This window comes from Lagopus leucura, unplaced genomic scaffold (assembly GCF_019238085.1).
Source record: "Lagopus leucura isolate 7727_CA_CO unplaced genomic scaffold, USGS_WTPT01 Super-Scaffold_100009, whole genome shotgun sequence".
NCBI lineage: Eukaryota > Metazoa > Chordata > Aves > Galliformes > Phasianidae > Lagopus > Lagopus leucura.
In genome coordinates, this window is record NW_024962266.1 from 3240868 (window position 1) to 3252172 (window position 11305).

General features: G+C 49.1%; 1 long non-coding RNA gene across 1 annotated transcript; it reads left to right on the top strand.

The window, feature by feature from the left end:
- Positions 1 to 6449: 6449 nt before the first annotated feature.
- LOC122181515 lies at positions 6450 to 9621 on the top strand. Its single transcript, XR_006179454.1, has 3 exons — positions 6450 to 6529; positions 6663 to 6724; positions 7666 to 9621. It is a non-coding gene; the product is annotated as an uncharacterized LOC122181515 (long non-coding RNA).
- The last annotated feature ends 1684 nt before the right edge of the window (positions 9622 to 11305 follow it).

An 11305-nucleotide genomic window follows, 5' to 3' on the forward strand; every position in this document is an offset into this window, starting at 1 on the left:
GCTGTGATCTGACTCTACTGCTGTCTGCAAGGGCCATAATCTTGAGCAGCTCCCCTCTCTCACTGCTATCCCCCTGTTCTAATGCTCTTCTTTGAGGGACAATCATGCCTCTCCCTCTTTCCCAGCTTCTCAGTGAAAATATTTGTTTACTGGTTTTCTCTTACAATACCACGGTACTACAGGAAATACAGCTATTCAGCCGCCTCTCAGTCTTTGCAGGGTTATTATCCCATATTACTGCAGTGTTCCTCCTGCACATTTCTTCCTGGCTCTGTGCTCAATGCCTACCTCTCTTCTGAGCAGGCACATGGAGCTTTGCTAGGCTTTCTCTCTCTCTTTCTTTGTGATTTCAAGCAAAGCAAATATATGAAATTTCTCCAAGGTGGAGTGACCTCTGCACCTTTCAGATGGGGGGTGGCATGTGGTATGGGATATGTTTGCAGCCAGTAGTGGTTGCTTCCACCATTATAAGCACATGGTGAGTTTGCGGGTGTGTGATACAATCCACCTGCCAGTTCTTTCCATATTTATATTTCAGCCATCATCCTCCATACCAAATATGGAGGATGATGGAGGATCCACTTGGCTTGCTGGCCATCACGAAGGGTGGAAGATGAGGAAGAGACAGAAACCATCTGACTCCTAATGTTGACTATGCTGCCACCTGGATGCTCCAGTGCTGGGACTGTAGAACCAGTAGTCTGGTCTTAGTGGGCAGTGAAGCCAAGCAGCTGGGACCTCTTTCTATGGAAAGTGGCATTGACAAAGCAATTGGAAAAAGGACACAGCCTTTCACCCTATGGTGATGGCACTCGTCAGCCATGAGGGAAATATATCCCTTCAAGGAAGACCTGATAATTAACTCAGGTAAATGGACCACCATGGAGAAAGGTATCTTGAGGTAACTAACTGTGGTAGAGATGATATATGGAATTAACCAACAACCCATGACCCAGCCTGGCTCAGTGGGGCTGCATGCAGTGCCTCCCAGCAGCCCCAGGTCTTCGTCTACCCCAGGCTCCTCCGCAGCTCCTTCATGGCCCTGGCTGACTCTTCTTGTCCCCAGCTGACAGATAGGCCAGGCGTAGGGGGAGGCAGGGGGACTAATTAGCACTTCCTGCCTTTGATTGACTCACTGGCATGCAAGGCTCAGCGTGAACTCCTTGGCCTCTCTCCCTGCTTTTATTTTTTGTGCGTGTTCAGTGGGGAAGGAATTGTGGCTGCAAGCCAGCAGCATGGAGCTGGGCCAGAGCTTCAAAGCAACATCATCACAGAGCAGCTTAGGTGGTAGGAATGAAATAAAGTCCTCCCCCAGATCTCCATCAGAGCAGGTGCCTATGGGTTACTGCCCAGTCCTCATTTCTTGGATGATGAATGGTAGCATCACCACTCTGTCCACCCCACAGAGTGACTTTGGGCAGTGGAGATACGGCAGCGGGGTTGCTTCCCCATGGCACAGTGCTAAGGGATCTCTCTCTTTGTTTTCTTTTAGTATTATAAACAGGACCATGGATGCATTTTGGGGTTACAGGTATTTCTGAAAGCTACCAAGGAGCTTTTTTTCTGAAAGCTACCAAGAGGCTGCATTAACAACAGGTTTGTGGGCGAATCTGGGGCCTGCCCAATGTGAATTAAAGTTCAAATTCAAGTTTGGCAGGCATCAAGTGCTTCAACTTTGGGGATATGTGAGATGATCAATCTGCTGCTGTTTATGTGCATGGGGCTCAATAAAAAGAGACAATCTGAAACTGAGAAAAACACTGGAGTGCTGTTTCCAGAAGCGGCAAAGCGCTCTACCTCCCAGATGTCCTCCCTTCACCCAGGATTTGTGTCCTGGGGGCCTGCAAAGGGAGGAAGCGAAAAGCCAAGATACATCCTGCAGTGCATCCACCTGAATTATAGATGTCTGTGGCCCTGAGCAGCATCTGCAGCCCTTTGTTTATTGCCTGTAAATATGGCCTTGACAAGCCCAAACCATGCGATGGATGTGGGTACGGCACAGCTGCAAAACCACTTGGTTTTGGGGAGCATCTTGCTGGAGATGATTTCAGGCTTAAAAAACCCAACAGCATCCCTGTGCAAAAACAGGTTGAACATGTCAGGTGCCTCCAGGACCCGTTGGCTCTTGTGACATGGGTACCTGTAGAGCGAGTGCTTTTCCCCCACTGACTAATTGTGTGGTTAAGGATGAAATACTCTTCTGCTTTAAACAGCAGTTCCCTAACTATACATGGAGAAAGAAATCTATAGTTCCCCAAGCTGCCTGTAAATTCGGCAGGCTTAATAATTCATGTATGCCTTTGTGATCGCAGCCTACATTATATCTTTCTTTCATTACACGCTTCTTTATTGAATTTTTGCGGCATATATCAGTAGCCTCTATATGTTCCCATGGGAAAGTTTGAGAGCAAAGTTTCAAGATGAGCTCTTTTCCTTGATACGTGGACAGATGGAGCCTGAATCTGACCTGTGTGACCCCACAGCATCCTCAGGTGATGCTTGACATGGTGACTTGCAGTGCTGTATGCAGTGCTCTGCTCTCTGCTCTGCAGACCCTTTTCCCCCAGAAATGCCCAAGTTTATGAAGAAAGAGGTTCTGGCAATCCCATCTGTAGTGTCACAGCCACCAGCTCTACCTCTCACCTCCGCATGCAGCTCTTCCGGCCCTAGAACTGTGCTGGTGATGCTCTGAAGCCATAAAGGAGGAATTAACCATAATTGCAGAGCATCGTGGGGCACAAACAGCCTCTAAATCCTCTCTAATTACATAGTAGCACTTAATCTATAAGAAAACTGTAGTTAAAGAGCAAAAATAAATATGAGGTTATTTTTATCTTCAGCATGGGCACTGGTCACTAATTTTGGAGGGTGATGGAGGACCTGCATGGTAGGGGCTGTTGGATGGGGCTGTGTCCCACAGGGATATGTTGTAAACTGCTGCTAGGTCCAACCATGCCAACAGGCTTTTAGCTGTTCCCATACCCATGCTAACCCAGTTCTGCTTTTCCTTCAGTACTCTGCTTTTTTGCCCATCCTAAATGGACTTCAGGTGCAAATGACTGTGAGATTGCTTTCTAATTACGGCTACGTTTAGCACCTGCATAGCAGGAGCTGGGTGTGGGCTGTGGGGACCTGGTGAAGCATCACTTAAACGAGCAGTTTCTATCCTGCTCTTTCCCTCTCCATCAATCGTGGCTTTTCCCATTCCTGTTCCTGGCATTCCTCCCTTTGTCCATCCTTGCACAGGACTCATGGATGTAAGGTGCAGGATCACGTGGGCATCTTCCAGCAAGGAGAAAATCCATCCCAAGGGCCCAGATCTCTAGCGAATTCACCCCACCTGAACAGCACTGGCTTTGGGTCCCTCTCAGCCACGTGCATGGGTTTTATTTTTCCCTGTTTGCTCTCAGCACACAGCTCCAGGAAAGGCAGCAAAGCCTCGTGCTCGTGTATCTGCTGCTTGCTGTCATGTTTCATTAGTGCGTGAGCCGTCCTGCTCCTCCTCAGAGCTGTGTGCATAGCTGCAGTGGATGCGAATTACCCAGCCTGGGATGCTCCCATCCCAGCTCCTCCAAAGCACTGCCAACCGCTGCCCCTGCCTGGTAACGATGCAAATTAATGTGTGCAACACATCCACATGTGCATCCAGAAGCCGGATGCATGTCCAGAAGGCACTGCTTGGGCACAATGCATCCCCTCTGCAGAGCCCAGTGTTTTAGAAGGGCGGTGAGATGCTCACCCCCAGACCTACTGCAGGGCTCGGGCTGGTTTCTACCATTGAGAAGACAACCGGAGCAGGGAAATGAATCGTGGACCTGCTGCAGAGACTTCATTTGATAAATAATGTATATAGAGTTTGCAGTAATAACCACTTTTTTTTCCGAGCCAGCCAGCCAGGCTGGTTTTGACACATCCTGGCTGTACTGTCAGATAGGTTAATCTGTTTTATTTATTTTTTTTCTGCCTCAGATGAGCTGCATGCATGTGTACAGAGAGGAGGTGGCAGCCCTGGCTTTGCACTGGGATGCTCGTGGCTGCCCCAGATCCAGGGCTGCTCTCCTATTCTTTGGCCTCAAGCAGGCCCCCATTCCCTGCTGTATACCCACATGGGCTCCCTGTTTCTTTCCTGACACTGCCTCAAGAGAGAGTGGGAAACCCACCTATCTACATCCCCCTGAAGGAACAAGAAACAATCCCAGTGCTTTGCCCTGCAGGGAAAACCAAGATGCTTGGGAAACAGCGGTGCCTCAGTGTGGGCTGGCACTGAGGACCCAAGCCAGGCTGGGTTTTTATTGCCCTATAATAAGCAAGTACCTCGTTAAGGAGTGGATATAAACGCATAATGTAATTTTGCTGAGCTTGGAGCTGGTGCAGGGCATGGGAGCTTGGAAGCACGCCTGCCGGTCTGTCAGGTTTTGTGGGATCCAGCTTGATACTGCTCACTGAAATTCTCCCCCTAGCACCATGAGAGCTGGGTTGGACTGTTTACAAGCCTGCACTTAAAATCAATTTTAAGGTTATACTTTGGTTGTGTGGCAGTGATGTGCCATATGCCTTGCTGGCTCAGTTCCCTCCTCTCCCTCAGTACCCAGCACCCACACGCACATATGTGCAGTTGCCCTTTCCTGCTCAGAGAAGGCTAGTTCAGCACCTCTTGTTTCTCTGAATTTGTGAGTCTTATCATTTCAAAGCCCAAATTAGCCACAGCCATCTGAAGCACACTTTCTTGCTGCCCTCCTCCCCTTTTGTTCCAGTGGATGGATAAATAGTGGTAAGTGATGCACTGTGATCTTCTGTGCAGGGCTTGCTGACCTGAGCAATGAGATCTCTTGGACAGCAATTACAGCACTGTGGGAAGAGCCAAAAGTATGCATGGAGCTGGAGCACAAAGGTGTGAAAGGCAGGGATTTTTGGTTGCAGGAACGTGGGAGCAAACAGCCCCTGATGCCAGCTGGGAGCAGAACAGCTGGTCAGATTCAGCAAACCCAACCTACTCACTGATATGGCCTGCTGCTCTCCTGTCTTATTACACACAGCAAACAGGACAGAGGTCAGGGCAGGAGAGACGCTGTGGTGGATGGCTGCATCCAGGAGCTCCCCAGCTTCCATCAAAGCTCAAATATCCATAAAAAGCTACTGGTTGCCAAAGCCCCCAAGGGGCTGGCAGGCAGCACTGTGCTGCTGGGGGCAGCCCTCTGAGCCTGCAAAAAACCTGCAGGAAAATAGGACCCAAAGATTCATTTGCAACCTCCTGGTCACTGCGATGGAGACGGGATGGTTTTGTCCTCCATGGGGCTCAGGGACAGCTTGGGGCTGAGAACATGGCTTTAGTTTGTTATATTTTAAGTCCCAGTTCTGATGGTGTCATGTTAGAGCTTCTGCACACCCAAATGCTGACTCTGCCTGGGCTGGCATCCAGGCCCGTTGCTCTCTCCTGTTCTTCTCTCTGCCAAGGAAGAAGACATCTCGGGGCCATCAGCAGCAACTTTTTGTTCCCACCGTGGAATACCAGCTCCATCCCCCAAAGACATGACAAAATGAGGACCAAACACGTGCATAGATGTGCAACATGAGCCGAGGGATGCTCAGCCCTTTGCAGGGGCTGAGCACACCTCCTCTGAGCCTGAAAGAGCCAATTTCTAATGTTGACAAGGTCAGCAACAAATCAGCATGAAGGCAGCAGCATCATGGATGCCTTAGGCAGTATCATTCCCAAAGGTGAGAGGAGCACTGGGGCTGGCAGCAGCCTGTGCCTGTAGGAGATTTTTGGATTCCCAGTTTTTGAATGGAAGCTGATTTTCCCCACTGCTTATCCACAGTCATGGCCTGGAACCACGAAAACCCCTGTGCTGTTTTACCTAACAAACCCTGGGCTGAAACCTTGAGGTACAGCCCAAAGCTGGCTCCCAGCCACACCTGGAGCCTCCAAGATGAGCTGTGGGGCTGCAACGTACCCCAAAGTCACTCCCAACCAAACAACCATGGATGCCAGAAGTGGAGAGTCTGACATATGAATCCCTGCGAGACTTACACTAAGAAGTTAAAAAACAAAAACAAAAATAACAAAACACCATAAAACTTTAGGAAAATGTAACTTCGGTTGCATTTTTTTGCTTTTTTTGCCCCCTTGAAAGCAATAGAGAGCTTAATAGAAAATGACTTTCTGTGGATCGCGCTATGAAATTGAGAGAGTTATCCACCCTACCATAAAAAAATGTAATTGGCTAGTTAAAACCACTCTTAGAAGGAGTATCCTAAGCTGTTAAATCCTACAAGTTGCAGGGCAATGCTGCTAGCTGCATTGCTAACACATCTTGCAAGACCTGCTCTATGGCCTGAACCTCTGATTGACCACCTGAGGAGAGCAATGAGTCAGCCCTGGGAGCACAGGTGAGGGCAATTCATCTGTGTACCAGGTGGAAGCCTGGCTCCACCTCTCCTAGACTCATGTAAGAGCTGGCTACGGTGGGGAAGGATCTCTTTTGGAGATCACTCTTCTTGGAGTCTTCTCAGTAAGCCTAGGACAGGGGTAAGTTTTCTATCCATTCTTCTTTAGTGTGATAATCTGTTTAGCCTAACTTTCTTGTATATTTCTTAATTATAGCATCTGCATATTCATTGATTATACTCCATATACTGATTGATTATGCTCCTGCCCGCAGGGCACTGTTTCTCAGGAACCTGAAGCACGTTTGCTGATATGTGGGCATTGACAACAGCCAAGGTAACACCAGTAACATATCTTGCATGCTGGGGAGTTGATCTCATTCAGTTATTTTATTCTCTTATTCTCTCTCTGGTAATTCTAAGAACTTCCTGAGCTTGTGCCCAGATGCTGATACCCAAGTGAAAGGAGAGGTCAGCCCACACCCCATGGAATTGCCCTTAACTTGGATGCTGCATTTTGCTTCTTCATTTTTTTTATTATTATTGTTTCCTTCCATTGAGCAGCTCTGTTCCACACTGACAAGCAGATGTTCTGAACTCTCTGCAAGGAGCTCTGAGCATTCTGGCCAGCCCTGTACTGGAAACATGAGACATCCTAATTCCTCTATTCAAGCAGCACCTCAGGGGTGAGAGCTGGCTGCTGTAACTCCTCTTTAAGGCACTATTTCTCTCCTTGATTTTCACTGTGTGACACTGCTCACAATTCATCATTATTTACCAAGATTGGAGCCTCTGGTGATGACACCAATGGGAGTTTTTCACCAACTTCCCAGGGCAGCCACAACTGGTTGGCCATTAAAGGATCTATGTGCAAGTCAGCCCTGGAGCCAGGCCAACTTTCTCTTCCAATTTCCCCTCCTTTTCTTCACCCTCACTGCCTGTTTTCCCTTTGGGAGACCTGTTGTAGTTCAGTGTTCCTTTTTCTTTTTTTTACTTTTTTCCCCTTTGTTTTTTTGTTACTGTATATAGTGGAGTTTGATCTGGCAACCAGCCAGGGGACCTGCAATTGCTTTGTCCTTTGGTGTGCTGGGTTAATTCGACTTCAAGTTTTTCTATTGAGAAGCTGATTAAGACCAAAGCGAAAAAAAAAAAAAAAGCCACATCTGTAAGTGGAAGTAAACCTTTAGGTTATCTCAGAGGCAATCTCCTTAGTTCTTTTCTTTCTAGCTCTTCACCTTGACTTTTCTTTAGTTGTTAGCTCTTTCCTTTCCTTCACAGGTGCTTGAGGCACTTAAAGGATGCTTCTCCCTTTCCCAGGCAGATGCCACTTTCAACTCACCAAATTGTACCCCTTAAAAGCAGAAGCACAACTACAAAGGTTATAGCATTGTAGTCATGCTGGCTTGATGATAAAGGGAGGAGGCACTGCCTAGAAAATACCAGCAAATGGCAAGAAAGAATGGGACTTTCTTCTAAAGTTTAGCAAGGAATTGGGAGCGGATGACTTGGATGTGTACCAGCCCTCAAGAGAGTCAGCATGGGGAGGTAGGTGGGTAAAGGGGACTTTTCAAACCCCGGGTCTATCATTACCTGTTGGTAATGGAACCTTCAAATCCACCAACACCTCATGGGAAAGTGATACAGCAGCATGGAGTTGTTCCATTCTTAGGGTGTATGAGGATAACATCTCATTTCCAATGATTTGGGAAGAGCTACTGGAGAAGCTGCTACTCTGGCTTTGATTTGGGCTAATAAACAAGAACTGCTTGGGGGGGGGAAAAAAAAAGTAGGCCGTAATTTCAGGAAATAAATCACAAAATAATGGAGTGCACAGTGCCAAGAGAAGGGGAGCGAGAACAGCAGAATGAGGATAATGGTCTGCAAAAAATCTCTGGGAACTGGTAGGTGACATCTCTAGGGAAGATAATCTGAGGGATGAAGAGAGCAGGGAAGCTGGCAATTACCTAAAACGACTGCATTAGAAGCACCTAAACAAGCCATCTCGATGCAGAGGGACAAGAGGAAGGTGGCTGAGAGACCTGGTGGATATGAGGCCCTAAAGGAGTTGCAGAGAAAGGGAAATGAAAACAGGGACCCAGCAATGAGGAGAGCAGATGCACAGATACAAGCAGAACACACTCCAATAAGCCATCAGTTTAATGGCTGTGGAAAACTACTTTCTAAGTGCATGGGAAGGAGAACGAGAGCTAAGGAGAGCCCAAGCTCTTTGCTTCTTGAATGGAGGAGAGCCAAGAGTCGCAGTGCAGGAACCCTGTGTGGGCTGAGCTTCAGCCCTCCCTCCCATCCAGCTCATTAGGACAGGCTTCAAACCAGCCTGGAGGAGAACATCCTCCAGGGCATTTAGAGTCAAGTGTGCTCATGGCAGCAGGGCATGCCCCGAGCTGCCTTCACAGAGCTAATCCAACCTCTGGGGCGTGCAGGGTTTCTCCAAGTCCTGCAGGAGTGGTCTGGGAGCATCATGGTGGGGCTGCACAAGAAATCACCTGCTGGAACTCAAAAATGGCCATTAATGTGACTGAAGGAAGGGCTGGGGACCTTGTGCTGAGCTTCAGGAGGAGGTGGGTGAATCAGATGCTCTGCCTCATTCCCTGCAGTTGTGCCAGCATCGCTGCAAGCCGATGAGCTCACTCATGTGTCTGTCCCAGCCAGTCACTGCCACACAGTGCAGCCCACAGGGACCATCCCTGCCCAGCAGCCACTGGCTCGTCCCAGTCACTGTCATCTCCGCTGCAGGTGCTCCTCATCTTCATCCCTGCCATGGGCTGCCCTCCATCCCCGTCTCTTGGGTTCAGAAACCTGAAGAAAACCTCAGGGTTTGCTCAGGGCTTGTTTTCCGTCTCTTCTGCCCTTTTCCTCATACTACAGCACAGCATCCCCGCTGCCCATCACCTCTGCACTGTGTCCCCAGGGACCACAGTTCTGCCGTGCTCTTTGCATGTCTGTGTTTGTCTTAGTGGTTGACCCCTTCAGTTGATATTAGCCTCCCGGTCACCTCCACCACTGCCTGTCACAGCCAATTAGAAATATAGTCATCTCTGCATCATGGTCCTCGTTAAACCAACCATCCCTTCTACCTGCTGCAGTCGTCACCTCATTATAACTCCATTACCTTTAACAACAACTCCATTACCATCCATTATCTTTCTTATCATCTCCTTTACAAGGCTGTTATCTGCGCCTCCTCCTCTCCAGCTATCCCCTCCTCAATTACGATACCATTATCTTTATTACCTCCCCATTAGAGTCATAATTATTCCCATTACAATTCCAAGATCTGTGCCTCCATCCAGACACCCCGTGGTCTCCAGCAGCCCCATTACCACCACCAGCACTGCTCCTCGTTGCCTCCCTTAGGTAGCACTGTAACAGCCTCCCTCCCTGTATTCCTACTCATCCCCATGCCGGCAGCTGTCTTTTAATTATTTTTCACTACAGTTTTATTGTGTTTTGCTGTTATTGCTTCCTCTACCAGCCCTTCTGCTAGAGTGCTGTGATTGGAATCGGTACCTGGGTGGGAGCTGGTGCTCAGGTCTGTGGTGTTACAGCACTACACTGACAAGCACTGGCCCTGAGTGGGTATCTTCATCCCATCCTCCATCATAATTCCAGCATTTCCACATCTGCTGTAGCCTAATCACTGGCATTTCCTTTCCACTAGCCTCCTGCTCATCCCCATTGCAGCTCCCTGCTGTGCAAGGCCTCTGCTCCAGCCACCAGAGCTCCTCTCCTCCTGCCTAGGCAGAGCAGCATCCCCAACCCTCTCTGATTTCCCATACCTACAGCTGGCAGCAGCTCCAGGCGCAGCTTAATCTCTTCATTAATCCCATTATTGTAGGGAAAGAAGTGTTTCACTTGCAGAAGTACCGACTTCCCCAAACTTCCAACTTTCCCAAATTCCCGTGGTGCAGCCCTGAGCACTGCATCTCGTTGGTGCTCCTCTCCGTATGGCTGCTGTACTTTGGGTGCTGCCAAAACCATTTGCCTGTGACCACAGCACCTTCCCTAAACCACCCCATTCACTCAGAAATGATGTTGGAAGGCTCTTCCATCAGCCCTGATAGGAGTGTTTTTTGCTTGGCATCAGCACCATGCCTGTGGTTTTTGGGGTCTGGCAGTGCTGTATCTCTCTGAGTCTCATGGGAATGGTTAAGAGTAGAGCAGAGTTTCTTAAGAAGTCTGTGTGGCTTATCCAGAGTGACCAAAGCATCATAACACAGCTCTTTGCTTCATCACAGCCCTTACTCCGTGTGTAGGAGCACAGAACATTGCCAGCTAAATCTGTGAGCACCTAAACCTGGCACTGGGGAAGGTGCTAGGATGGACTTCTCCATCCTTGGGGCATCATCTGGGAAGATGGGACTGTATGGGGGAACGGGAGGAGCTGTGCAGGGGAAGGGCACCATTCTGAGAGTGCTGAGCTGGAGTGCTCTGCTCTGCCTGTCAGCAGAGGAGTGCATGGAATCAGAGCAGTTACAAAGAGTCACAAAATCACCAGAGGGTGGGGAGACTGCCTCGCTGGAGAGATGCAGAGAGCTGAACCTGCTCGGTCCATCAGGAAGATGGAGAGGTAGCTTCATTTGTTCCCATAAGAACTGTCAAGGCAGGGAAACACTAAAGAAGGTACTAAAGAGCTCCTGAGCACTGAGAGGAGAGCAGAGCGAGGCGGCAGGGAGCGAAAGCAGCAGGGCTGGGGATGCGAGGATGCCCACTCTGTGTGCGGGCAGTGCTCGGTGGAGCTGATGGACCCACCCCGCTGGGACCGCGGGCGCTGGGAAGGGCCGGCGGGTAATTAAGGCTGCGGTGCGAACCGCGATTTCGATCGGGTTGGAATACCCTGGGGTTATTTCCCACGATCGATGCGAGTCATAAATAATGCATCTGCGGTTGAGGGGGGAGG